At 45.5% G+C, this 12,755-nt stretch overlaps 1 protein-coding gene across 4 annotated transcripts in view; it reads right to left on the reverse strand.

Moving 5' to 3' along the window:
• Window positions 1–12,755, reverse strand: part of ARHGAP24 (Rho GTPase activating protein 24) — a 505,935-nt gene that overhangs the window by 187,825 nt on the left and 305,355 nt on the right. Inside the window, exon 1 of one of the 4 annotated variants that reach the window (XM_060247099.1) lies at window positions 3,975–4,024. The exons of the other annotated variants lie outside the window; for them this stretch is intronic. The gene's annotated coding sequence lies outside the window, so the exon portion shown is untranslated. Of the gene's footprint in view, window positions 1–3,974; window positions 4,025–12,755 lie in introns of those variants that run through there. 4 annotated transcript variants of the gene reach the window in all.

A 12,755-nucleotide genomic window follows, 5' to 3' on the forward strand; every position in this document is an offset into this window, starting at 1 on the left:
GTTAGCTCCAGAAGGATTGGCTACATAAGAGAGTGTGGCCTAATATGCAAAGGAGTTCCTGATACAAAAAAAGCTCTGAATATCATTCATATGTAAGGCCTGGTATCAGCCTTGGAGGTCTCCATGCACCTTTCCTGTTTAAGAACAGTAATTTCCTCCCCAAGGCTTCACTATTTGCATCAGCAGCACAAAAAAACCCCAATATATACATTTGCTAAAAAGACTCATCCAAGAGTATTTTCATATAACCCCATCAAATTTACTTTCTCCTAAGTTCCACCAAGACAAATCCATGACCAAATCCCCTCTCCCTGAGTAGCTGGTTGACAATTCAGGATTGCTACTGCTTTTTTGTATATTCAAATGCAGACTTTCCAAAGGCAGCGAAAGCTAGCCACCCAAAGCCATACTGTGTAGGAAGCTCTAAATTTATTCAACATAACAAGACTACACAAAACAAAACTAAAGCAGAACCGTGACAAATGACGGAACAGCCTTTCCCCCCCTCTTGCTTTCCAGGCAAAGGCAAGAAGCTAAGCTGTAACGGCTCTTATTAGAAGAAAGTGAACAAGCGTGCCCTTTGAGCTTAATAAATCTTAAACTAAGCATCACTCATGCACATAAATAAGGCAGAAGCATTTACAGTAACTAGGCGATGCATAATGGGATGGGACATTTGGGCCGTGGCAATTCTAATTAACCTTCTCAGCTTGTTACTGGGTTTTGTTTTCCTGGAGTGTTTTTCAGGATGTTTGTGTAGAGGACTGTACGTAATGCTCATCTTTCTCAAGCACTGACATTATCTCCAGAAGAGGATAGCGTAGAAGCAAAATAATCTCCCAAAGAGGATATTGTAGAAGCAAACTCAACTAAAGTAGATTAACTACCAAAAATATATATATAGCATCCTCATTTATCCATCTCTAGAACTTTCTTTCATGGAAGGAGCCAACCAGCCAGAAGGAGCAGAGTTCAAACAAAATGTTTACTGTGTCACACACCGCAGGTCTCAAACTTTAGTCCCTGGGAAGTAATCTCCCCCATCCCACCCCCCCCACACACACCTTGGAACGGAGGTTATCTATCACAATGCACTACTTTGTAGGCCAGAAGATCAGATGAAGAGCTACTGTATAACACTATACTAACAGATGAAAACAGCGATTTGCATCTACATCATTGTATGATACTCTAGAACCTTGGAAATCTAAGGATGCCTGCTTCCCTCCCGACTTAGCCTATTGTAGCTACTACAAGGAACTGGGTGAAGGAATAGGGTTGCAAGATCCCAGTTGGGAAACTCCTGGAGATTTGGGGATGGAGATGAAGAGGACAGGGACCTCAATATGGTACACTGTCATAGAGTCTTCCTTCCAAAGCATCCATTTTCTCCAGGGAAACTGATCTTTGTAGCCTGGAAATGCAATGCAATTCCGGGGGATCTCCAGGTCCCACCTGGAGGTTGACATCCCTATGAATAAAGACAGCATGTCCTCCTGCTTCCCTCACCTTGTGCCTTACACACTGTTTGGGCAGTATTTGAGGCACTGGCAGCCCTGAGGAATTGCAGATCCCAAGGTAGATCCATCTGATGAGTGCTACATTTCCAAGGCACCAGGTGTCTTAAAGAAGGGGTGGCCAACGACAGCTCTCCAGATGTTTTTTGCCTACAACTTCCATCAGCCCCAGCCATTAGCCATGCTGACTGGGGCTGATGGGAGCTGTAGGCAAAAAACTTCTGGAGAGCTACCGTTGGCCACCCCTGTCTTAAAGGTAAAGGTAGACCCCTGTGCAAGCACCAGTAGTTTCCGACTCTGGGATGATGTCACAGTGTTTTCACAGCAGACTTTTTTACGGGGTGGTTTGCCATTGCCTTCCCCAGTCATCTAGGTTTTACCAACCTCGGAAGGATGGAAGGCTGCGTCAACCCTGAGCCGGCTACCTGAACCCAGCTTCCACCGGGATCAAACTTAGGTCGTGAGCAGAGAGCCTGGACTGCAGTACTGCAGCTTTACCACTTTGCACCACGGGGCTCCTTACCAGGTGTCTCAGCTGCTGTCAAAAGGGTGTAAGGCACCTGTTGGGAGAAACAGTGAGTGGCAAGAAGAGAAAGAGGGAGGCAGTCTTCTCTTCCCTCACTCAGAAAAGGGAACAAGGACCAAGAGAGATTCATTCTCCTCTCATTTCCTGACTGGTCAGTGACAGTCTTGGCGTTTTCTTACATGCCCAGGGAAATGCTGATCATCTTTTTGGGATCAGGAAGCAATTTTTTCTCCTGGCCAGTTTGACCAGGGATCCTGGAGGTTTTTTGCCATCTTCTAGGCATGGAGCAGGGGGGGCACTGGATGTGTGTGGGGGAGAGGTATTTGTGGATTTCCTGCACTGTGCATTACCCTGGAAATCCCTTCCAACTCTATGATTCTATGATCCTATTCTGCCACCACTGCAGACGCCGTATTTTGAGTCACCATAGCAAGACAGATTCAGGTGGGCAGCTGTGTTTCTGAAGCAGCAGAACAAAGCTTGAGTCCAATGGCAGCTTTACGACCAACAAAGGTTTATTCAAGATATAAGCTTTCATGTGCATGCAAGATAGGTAACTGATTTGGGGGGAAGTTGCAAGAGATTTATAGTGGAGATAACAGTGGAAGCAACTGGAGATAGCAGTGCGATGGTTGGGGGTTCATAGGGAGAGCCAAGCAAATCCAAAGTGAGTTTGAATTCTTGGGGGGGGGGGGTTCCTCCCCCCCCCCCCGAGACGTCTGCACAGTTGTCAGTGATCTGGCCAGCTATTTCTGATCCAAGTTTGTGGAAGTTTGCCCCCCTCTGTTTTACACACCTGTTGGGCTTATCCATCAATTTAGGTAATAATCTTCCTCACCTAAGCCACTATAAGCAAAGTAAGAAACAAAACCAAATGGAGGGGAGCGGGAGGGGAGGAATCCAAACAGCAGGAACTCATTTGCATATTAGGTCACAACCCCTGACATCGCCACTTATTCATGCTGCCATGCTCCAAGGCTGCTTTTGTGACGCAAGTACAAATTCTACTTGTGTGTAAGTTTCCTGTTCTGCATGTTATCTTTTCCAATCACAAAGTTTTGGATTTTCTATTAGCAGAGCTGAGGAGCTCTCTGCATATATGGAACTCCAGGCCACTGTTTTTGCTGAGATCGTCTTTCATACAAATCTCCAGTTTCTGTTAGTTAGGCAATTATGCACTAATTTCAAAAAGGGGAACATCCTTGAGTGTGCTATGCTTGACTTATGAACTGCAATAAAAGCAATACGCACTGGGGTTTATCAGCTTACTTTTCATTCTAGTACATAAAGCCAAAACAAAGACACTGCAAATTGTTAAGAAACTTTAATGCTGCAAATGTCAGATGGAAGTGTGTACCCTCAAGCATCAAGGGAAGTACTTTTGAGATTCACAGACAACTTAAATAGCAATATAACCCTGTGTCCCAGGTTACAGGACTTAATTTTACAATGAATAATGTGAAACTGTAATAGTAAACACTGAACACAACAGAGGGAGAGAAAGAAAGGGGGGGGGGGTGGAGGAGAGAGAATGCCACAAGTTTCTCACCCAGATCTGGATCTGGGTTCGAAGTTATGAGTAATTAATAAACAGTGTAAGTGAGATATTTTGAAACTGCAGTGCAATTTACAGATTACCAGTGAACGTTGTGGATTTCAGATGAGTCAACTTGCAAAAGAGTTATTTCAAATCGCTACTAATTTCACTAGAAAATGCCATTGCTTAAAAAAAAACACCCTAATAACAACTCCATCATCCAACATCTCTTGGCTCCCCAAATCCTCAACATCCTCTCTGATGCACCAGGAAAGACCAGAAGGAACTGGGAAAGCTACTAACCCCCATCTCTCCCCCCCACACACACACACACACTTTCCCAGCTGGTCGAAAACATGTTTGAAAGCAATCTAAAGCAAGTCTGAACTCTCACCTTCCTCAAACACGCACTCCAGGGGAACTACAGATTCAGTCAGATCTGCCAGTCAGAGCTCCTTCTCTGCCCAGCCCGTCTTGCTTCTGCACTCCCACTATCTCTGCGCTGGCTGCCGTTTCGCCCATGACTCCATTGTGCAAGAATGGCAATAACTTCTCACACCGATGCTCCACCGGCTCACACACAGAGCTGCTGGGCTCAGGTAGGGAAGGAAGCGCACCAGGGCAGGACAAAGGTGGGAGCCCTGGAGAGCCCAGGGAGGGAAGTTCTCCCTTTGGGAAGTGCTGCTGCGCTACATCGATCACAGCTTGAGACTAAGCGGAGGTCAGGAGAGCAATGAATCAGAGAATCCAAAAGGGAGGACTGACTGTGAGCCAGCCCGCATACACAGGATCCCTCTCTCCGGTCATAAAACAAAACACAGAAGCGGGTGGGGTGGGGGGGAGGCATCTTTCAGACTACAGAGTTTGTCATCACCCACAGGGGCGTCCTGGCTGGTTCTCTTCAAGTTTGATTGAGGGGAGGGAAGAAAGAGAGAGTGGGACACTTTGCTTTTTTGAAACCACTGAGATCAACAGAGAGAGACAAATCCACGCACGCAGCTTCACAGCCAACCGAAAGAGACAGGGCTCCTCTCCTCTCTCCTGCAAAATCATTCTGAAGTCTTAGCCATTGTTCTGTGGGGGGGAAAGTTATTATGGGTATTTTTCAGTGCCTCTTTGTGCATTTTTGCTGCTTTGACTCAGTTCCTGCATAAGGATCTGAAGGAAGGAAGATTTTTTTTAAAAAAGAGATTTAATAGCTGATGGTTAGGAAAGGAATCTGTGGAATGAAAACCCTGAAGGTCTTAATCAGATAGTAGCCGTAACTGTGTGTGCTAAACTCACCCATGCATCTGTCTTAGGATGTGGATCCGATTAATTTCGGAGGGGAGGGGGGAGGTTATGCGGGAGAGCAATCTGGCAGGCCACGCTCCGAGTGGCTCACCCTGCAACCCTAGGCATGCTTACTTGGGAGGAGACCCCTCCAAGCTCAGTGGAGCTTCAAGTAAACGTGCAAGGGCTCGCTCTATCACAGGACAGCCTAAGAAGAGAAACAAAACCAATGCTTAGATGTTTTTAAAAGACTGCAAATTAAAGTACTAGAGCTCTGGGCACACCACAATTGTAGAAACGAACATGGCATTAAAAAATAAAAAACTAATTAAAGTTGAAAGATTTATACAATCTGAAGAGAAACAATCTGGAGAGTTTCCCGATTACTGCTCGTATTGGGCTGTTCCTCGCTTAATGCCTTAACATCTAGAGTTCTGCAAAGGAGGTATCTTAAAGATATCATACTCTGATAGAGTATGTGACTGTGATACAGATAGCATAGACACCCTGCATCACGTGACCTTTGACCGTAATTACGTTCTGAGCCTAGAAACCTTTTAATTCTTCCTGTGCTCCAAAATATAGATCCTAAGGTGACATTACCTCTTTTAACAGAAGATAATAGCAGATCTACCATTCTTTTATAGCTGTGAAATTTTATGCGTTTGTGATAGATTTTTGCAGCCATTCAAATGTGGTCCAGCTTTTTATATGTTAGTAATCTGCTTAGACCTAATAAGTTATGAAGCAGTATGAGGTGGGGGGGGGGGGGGCGGAAACTGGTATTTTGTGCATTCAAGAGGCTTTACTTTTATCTACTGTTTGCTCCTGGCTTAGTGATCTCCCTGGAAAAACCCTCTGTTAAGTTCCAATGCCTCCTTTTCTTGGCTTCCCCCCTCCCCCCAGGCTCCAAAATCAAGTGGCTTATTGTGTAGGAACTAAAAATAGCACTGCACTTTTTTTTATTCAAGCACTTGCCTAAGTGAGCCTTGGGCCAAACACCATGTGACTAGGCAGCTAGTTAACTAGCAGAGAGCAACAAGAGACACTAAATGCAGTTCAAGGCCCCCTGGTCTTCAAAAACCTTTGCTTGTTCTCCAAGCAGGAATAATCGAGAAAATGTGGAGGAGGCACTAAAACAGAGCAGGCAAATTGACTGGCTGGTATCTAGGGAGGGATATCAGCGCTTTTAACCAAGGGCCACTTTTTCAGAATGTACACTCATACTTAAAGGGCCATCTCACCTGATATGAACCTGCGTACTGACTTAGAATCATAGAGTTGGAAGGGACCTCCAGGGTAATCTAGTCCAACTCTCTGCACAATGCAGGAAACTCACAAATACCTCCCCTTAAATTCACAGGATCCTCATTGCTGTCAGATGGCCATCTGGCCTCTGTTTAAAAACCTCCAAGGAAGGAGAGCCCAACATCACCCGAGGAAGCCTGTTCCACTGAGGAACCGCTCTAACGGTCAGGAAGTTCTTTCTAATGTTGAGCTGGAAACTCTTCTGATTTAATTTCAACCCACTGGTTCTGGTCCTACCTTCTGGGGCCACAGAAAACAATTCCACACCATCCTCTATATGACAGCCCTTCAAGTACTTGAAGATGGTGATCATACCACCTCTCAGCCGCCTCCTCTCCAAGCTAAACATACTCAGCTCCTTCAACCTTTCTTCGTAAGACTTGGTCTCCAGATCCCTCAGCATCTTTGTCACCCTCCTCTAGACCTGTTCCGGCTTGTCTATATCCTTCTTAAAATGTGGTGCCCCAAACTGAACACAATACTCTTACCAGAGCAGAGTAAAGTGATACCATCACTTCACGTGATCTGGACACTATACTTCTGTTAATACAGCCCAAAACTGCATTTGCCTTTTTAGCCACTGCATCACACTGTTGACTCAAGTTCAGCATATGGTCCACTAAGACCCCTAGATCAGGGGTGTCAAACATGTGACCCAAGGGCTGAATCAAGCCACCGAGCAACTGGCTGTCATCTGCTTCCGTCTCCCTCTCTCTTGCTTCCTTCTGCCTAACAGCTTGCTTTGCAAGGCTTGCTCAATCACACAGAAGCTACAAAGCAAAACCTCTATTTTCTCCAATGACTGAGGCTCCTCCCTTGGGAAGGAATAACTTGCTTTACCAGGTTCTATCAATCGCACAGCAGAGCTACTGAGCCAAGCCTCTCTTTCTTCTATTGCTTGAGGCTCCTCCCCTTCCTGGTCCCCTAGGGAAGGAAGAAAAGAGCCAGAGCTTCCTTTGCCCAGTTCCCTGGATCCCATGGGAGAAATAAAAGGAAGCACTAATGTTTTAAGCATGTTTTTTTTAAACAAAATATTTAATTGTTATTGTCTGTGTCATTTATAAAGTTTATATCTCTGCTATCTAATCTTAAATAGGTACACACATGGCCCGGCCTGACATGGCCCGGACTGACAAGGTCTCATTGTCAGATCTGGCCCTCTTAACAAATGAGTGACACCCTTGGCCTAAAAGTTCTAAAAAGCCATGGAGGAGAGGCAAACAAATCCCATTTAGACATGCCATCTGCCACCTCACCTTCAGCCCCAATCTCCTGCCCTTGAGAAACTGATGAGTGGGAGAAAAATGGCCAGAAAATGGCCTCCACATCATGCTCTTGGAATTATTCCAAGCATCTATGGTCTTTACCATAGAGATTAGGAGACTTTTCTATGGCATCCCAAGGAAGTGACATCAATCCTTCTCAAATTTCACCTCCCCCAGTCACCATTCTCAAAATTTCCCAGCATTAGGCAAGGCACTACTGGCAGCCCTCCTCCCAACCCCTAAGGCTGTGTGAGAATGTGCAGGTGCAAAAGGCTATGAATCTTGACAGTTCAGCAGCCATGAACTCATGCATTGTCAGGACACAGGCAGAGAGAGATGGACAGTGAGCCAATAAGGGTATGGGTTTTCAAATGGGATGCAGCAAGCATGTGGGTTCTGAATGTGATGGATGGATGGATATGTTGGTGATAGAGATGACAAACAAGGAACACACTTTGCACATATGCAGAGGTGGCATTTCTATGATGGACATGTTCAAACTCTTTGAACACCCCATCAAACGTTCAGCTCCAGTGACTGAAACAGGGTTACGCTGGGTTAACTATCAGGGATTGTTTTTAGAGAGTATACTTCCATTCAGTCTTGGGAATTATTTGCTGGCATTCCCTAGCCTTTCCACAGAACTGTAATTCCAGAAGTTCCTCATTCAGGAGGTATGACAGTGAAAAGCTTTCAGAAATGGTTTAAATTTTGTGTCCTACAAAAGAACGGGGCTTTTTTTGAGAAGGAACACACAGGAATGCAGCTCTGGCTGGCTTGGCACCAGGGGGTGTGGCCTAATATGCAAATGAGTTCCCGCTGGGCCTTTCCCATACAAAAGCCCTGTTTGAAACAATGGTAACATCAGGGGTGTGGCCTAATATGCAAATGATTTCTTGCTGGTTGTTTTCTACAAAAAAGCCCTGTATGAAACAATGGTGACATCAGGGTGTGGCATAATATGCAAATGAGTTCCTGCTGGGCTTTTTCTACCAAAAAGCCCTGCGAAAGAATCTAGTAGTGATATAAGAGACATGACCTTACTTCTTTTTTTTAAGCAGAGGCTAGAGGACCATCTGACATCCATGCCAATTCTGTAAACGCAGGCAGATCATGAGAGGGAGAGCAGGAAGGGATGAGCCAATGCTTGGCTCTCATGGGCCTTTCGTACATGCCCAGAGTAATGCCCAACACCACTTTGGGATCCAGTCCCCCCCCCCCCCCTTCCAGGACAGATTGGTCTGGATCCTGGAGGGTTTTTGCCTTCCTTTGAGTATGGAGCAGGCGTCACTGGGGGAGCAGCATTTGTGAATTTATTGTGTTGTGTGCAGTGGGTTAGACTAGTGGACCTTTGAGGTCACCTTTTATGTTTCTTACCCTCATCTTCTCTTGTGTCCTCCTGCCAGTAACTCATGGTGCCAGACTGAATAGGGAGTGGCTTGTTGTTGGTGTCATATGTGCTCAGCTGAGTCACAAAGTTTTTATTAGTTTTAACACCTGTCAGCCCCACAAAGCCAACAAATCTGTGGGAATGAGAGCCAGATTCCATTCCAGCCTGTGCACAAGAGGGACAGTTAATACACAGCTAGGATTCAGCAGTGGAATGCTGTGATGTTAACCCAGCGAAGCACAAAACCAAAGCCACATGAAAAGCAGCCTGATCCCCCAACTTCGGCAACGCCGGAGTGTTCAAACTAGTTTTGCAGCCCAGTCTGATGTAGGTTTACTGGGAAGCAGTTCCCACTTTGCTCACTAAGCCCTTTAGGTAAGTATATTGCAGCTTCTGGTTTGTGAAATCAGGACAGAGCTTAAGACTAGGATGCAAATCTTCATTAGCCTCAACAAATGCTGGCTGCTTCAATGACCTTCCCCCATATCTCTTGTCAAGACTGGGCTTATACCATAGCTTCCATTAGGAAGCCTAGGTCCCCCCTCATCACTGGTGGAAGGTGGATTGGGTAGGGTTCCCTGGTCTAGGTTGGAAAACTCCTAGAGATTTGGGAATGCAGCCTGATAGGACATAGAGCTCAATGCGGTATGGTGACATACAGTCCACTCCCAAAGCATCCGTTTTCTCCAGAGGAACTGACCTCTGTATTTTTGAGATCAGTTGTCATTCCAGATACCCAGGTCCCACCTGGAAGCTGGCATCCCTAACTTGCATTGCAGCAAGGATGGCACCAAGGAACAAACCAGGATTGAGTCAGGATGTCTACATTCATACATTGCACAAGACTAATTTTAAGACTCTGTTTAAGTTTATTTTTACTTTGTTCATAGCCTGTCTTCCTTTCTGTGATTCAAAGTGGAGTGTAGAATATTAAAACAATGCAGGCAGATAGCATAAGGCAACAGCTGAACAACACAATACACTAGGATGATGGTGTTAGAGAAAAGGGCAAACGACAAACTATCAAAGGCAAGATATACTATAAGCCAAGGGTGTCAAACATGCGGCCCGGGGGCTGAATTAGGTCCTCAAGCTACTGGCTGTTGTCTGCTTCCTTCTCCCTCTCTCTTGCTTCCTTCTGCATCACAGCTTGCTTTGCCAGGCTTCCTCAATTGCACAGGAGCCACAGAGCAAGGCCTCTGTTTTCTCCATGCAGAGCAAAAGGGGTCAGTTATCAGAGACCGTTAAGAAAAAAAGGAATATTGCAAGAGTGCTAATCTTTTAAGCATGTTTTATTTGAAGTTTTTAAAAAATCTTTGTGTTTGTGTTCTTTGTAAAATTTATTATCTCTGCCACCTGGCGTTACATTTTATGACACACACGGCCTGGCCCAACAAGGTCTCATTTATGTCAGATTTGGCCCTCATAAGAAATGAGTTTGGCGTCCCTGTTATAAACAATACAGAAGGTGGATTGCCAGGTATAAGATAATGCAGTAGAAGTTTTGAAATAATCTTTGCAGTGGATTCCAATCTTGTCCTGGTCTATTTCACTACAGTTCTAATCTCTATTTCAAAATGCTCTCTGGAACATTAGTGTTTTGCACATTCTGTGGCATGACAGGTGCCAGCTTTAAACCACCGTTTGACATAATATAATTAGTCACCATTAGCTGAATGGTTCACGCACAAACCAGCACACTAACCATAGTCTGGTTAACCATCATTTTGCATTATGTCTGAACCAAGTTTGAGTCTCCTAGCACAGTGGTCCACAACCTCTGTGAGCACAGAGGACACCTTTGGCAGTCTGACACAGGGTGGTGGGGCACAACCACAACATGGCTGCTACAGAGGTGGATCCAACTACAAAATGGCTGCCATGGGAGGTGGAGCCACATAGACAGAGGAAGTCTAGGCTTCCCAATCCCCAGGTCCCAGAGGGGGATCCCCTGGTTTTACAGGCTTCCCCCCTCCCCCAGCCAGCTGGCCGGCGGGGGAAGCCCCACCCCCAGAGCCATCATGCACCTCCATGAATGATTCCCATAGGGAATGATGGGGAATTGAACTGCGGGTATCAGGGGCTCTGGGGAGGGGCTGTATTTTGAGATAGAGGCACCAAATTTTCAGTATAGCATCTAGTGCCTCTCCCCAAAATACATACCAAGTTTCAAAAAGATTGGACCAGGGGGTCCAATTCTATGAGCCCCAAAAGAAGGTGCCCCTATCCTTCATTATTTCCTATGGAAGGAATGCATTTAAAAATGTGTGCAGTCTCTTTAAATGTGATGGCCAGAACTCCCTTGAAGTTCAATTATGCTTGTCACACCCTTGCTCTTGGCTCCGCCCCAAAGTCTCCTGGCTCCACCCCCAAAGTCTCCTGGCTCCACCCCCAAAGTCCCCAGATATTTCTTAAATTGGACTTGGCAACCCTAAGGAAGTCTAAGTGCAGGGGAGAAGAGGGATAATTGTAAAAAAACACACTGGGAAAGAGTGAGAGAATAAAACCGACACTGTGGTGAGAGCTGATGCTGCAACAATGTTATTTTAATACATCCAGTCAATTGGATCTCCAGTAGCCAGTCAGAACCCCTGCTGGGCAAATTCCCCATCTATCCCCCCCTTTCTGAAAACATTTAGTGGGCACCAGGAAAGGTGTTGGCAGGCACCTTGATGCCCACAGACACCACATCAGGGACCCTTGCCAGTGCCAGATTAAACCCTGAGGAGGCCCCAAGGCAGTCAAAATCTTGCGGGATCTCTTGCAAATTATCTCAGAACTGGAGCGTCCACCCGGCCGCCTGCAGCCCCTTTTGCAGCCTGCAGATACCTCCTCAAAAGCCCCTTTGACAAAGCCGTGGGGGAGAGGCAGAGAGGCAAACTTGGTGACGACGCTAGCAGCAGACTCACCAGGCAAAGCGGGCAAAGAGCGACTCAATTGCTGACTGCGTGTGCAAGCTCCAAGGGCTGCGAGCAGGGGGAAAACAGGGGAGGGAAGCCAACCCAACGCCCCTAAAGGCATGGGGGCCCATAGGCCAGTGCCTGCTTGGCCTGTTAATCCAGGCCTGCCCCTGTCCTAGGCACTAGCAGGAATAAAAACGAATGCTAGCTCAGAGTGCAGAGGCACAGAAAAAGTGTATTCAGTATTAAGAACAATCAGGAGACTGCATTATACCACTATACCATTAAAAACATCTATGTTGAATTCATGTATGAAATCTTTTCCACAACCCGACACAGAGTCAGACGTGCTTAAAAGCCTATTGAGGCAAATAGGTTTAAGTGTGCTTCATTTTCCACTGGATTGTGGACACTGAGTGCAATTCAAGTCCCATCTCAAAAAAAAAAAAGACTTTGTAGCGTAGGGAAAGGTACAGAAGAGAGCAATTAATGCAATCGGTGGAATGAAACATTTTCCTTATGAAGAAAGGCTTAAGGATTTAATGGGGCTTTTTTAGATTAGGGAAAGAAGGATGACTGGGGATGGGGATAAGAGATATTTATAAAAGAATGTACAGCATTCAAAGATAGAAGAGAGAACATTTCTCTCTTTCCCTCCCTTCTCTGATGCTCTCCTCCTCCACTTTTTCCAAACCACAGGACCTCAAGTTCTTGAACAAAACCAACTCACAATAAATTTTTCAGAATGAACGTAGGGAAATACTTCTTCGTACAATCCTTGATTAACAAAGGGAGTTGATTGTCATAAAATACTGCAAAGGATTTGCAAGCATGGGCGATTTTACAAATAAATTAGACAGATTTGTGAAAAATGGTTTCATTACTCACAGGCTGACAACGGAACTGCTATGTTCAGATGTGGTGTATCTCCAAATACCAGATGCTGCTGAAGAATCTAAGAATTGCCTTGGTGGACTAGTCAAGGTTCATCTATGAGCCAGCATTCTGTTTCAATAACAGCTAGTCAGCTATGCTTGGAA

Source organism: Heteronotia binoei, chromosome 9, assembly GCF_032191835.1.
Source record: "Heteronotia binoei isolate CCM8104 ecotype False Entrance Well chromosome 9, APGP_CSIRO_Hbin_v1, whole genome shotgun sequence".
Lineage (NCBI taxonomy): Eukaryota > Metazoa > Chordata > Lepidosauria > Squamata > Gekkonidae > Heteronotia > Heteronotia binoei.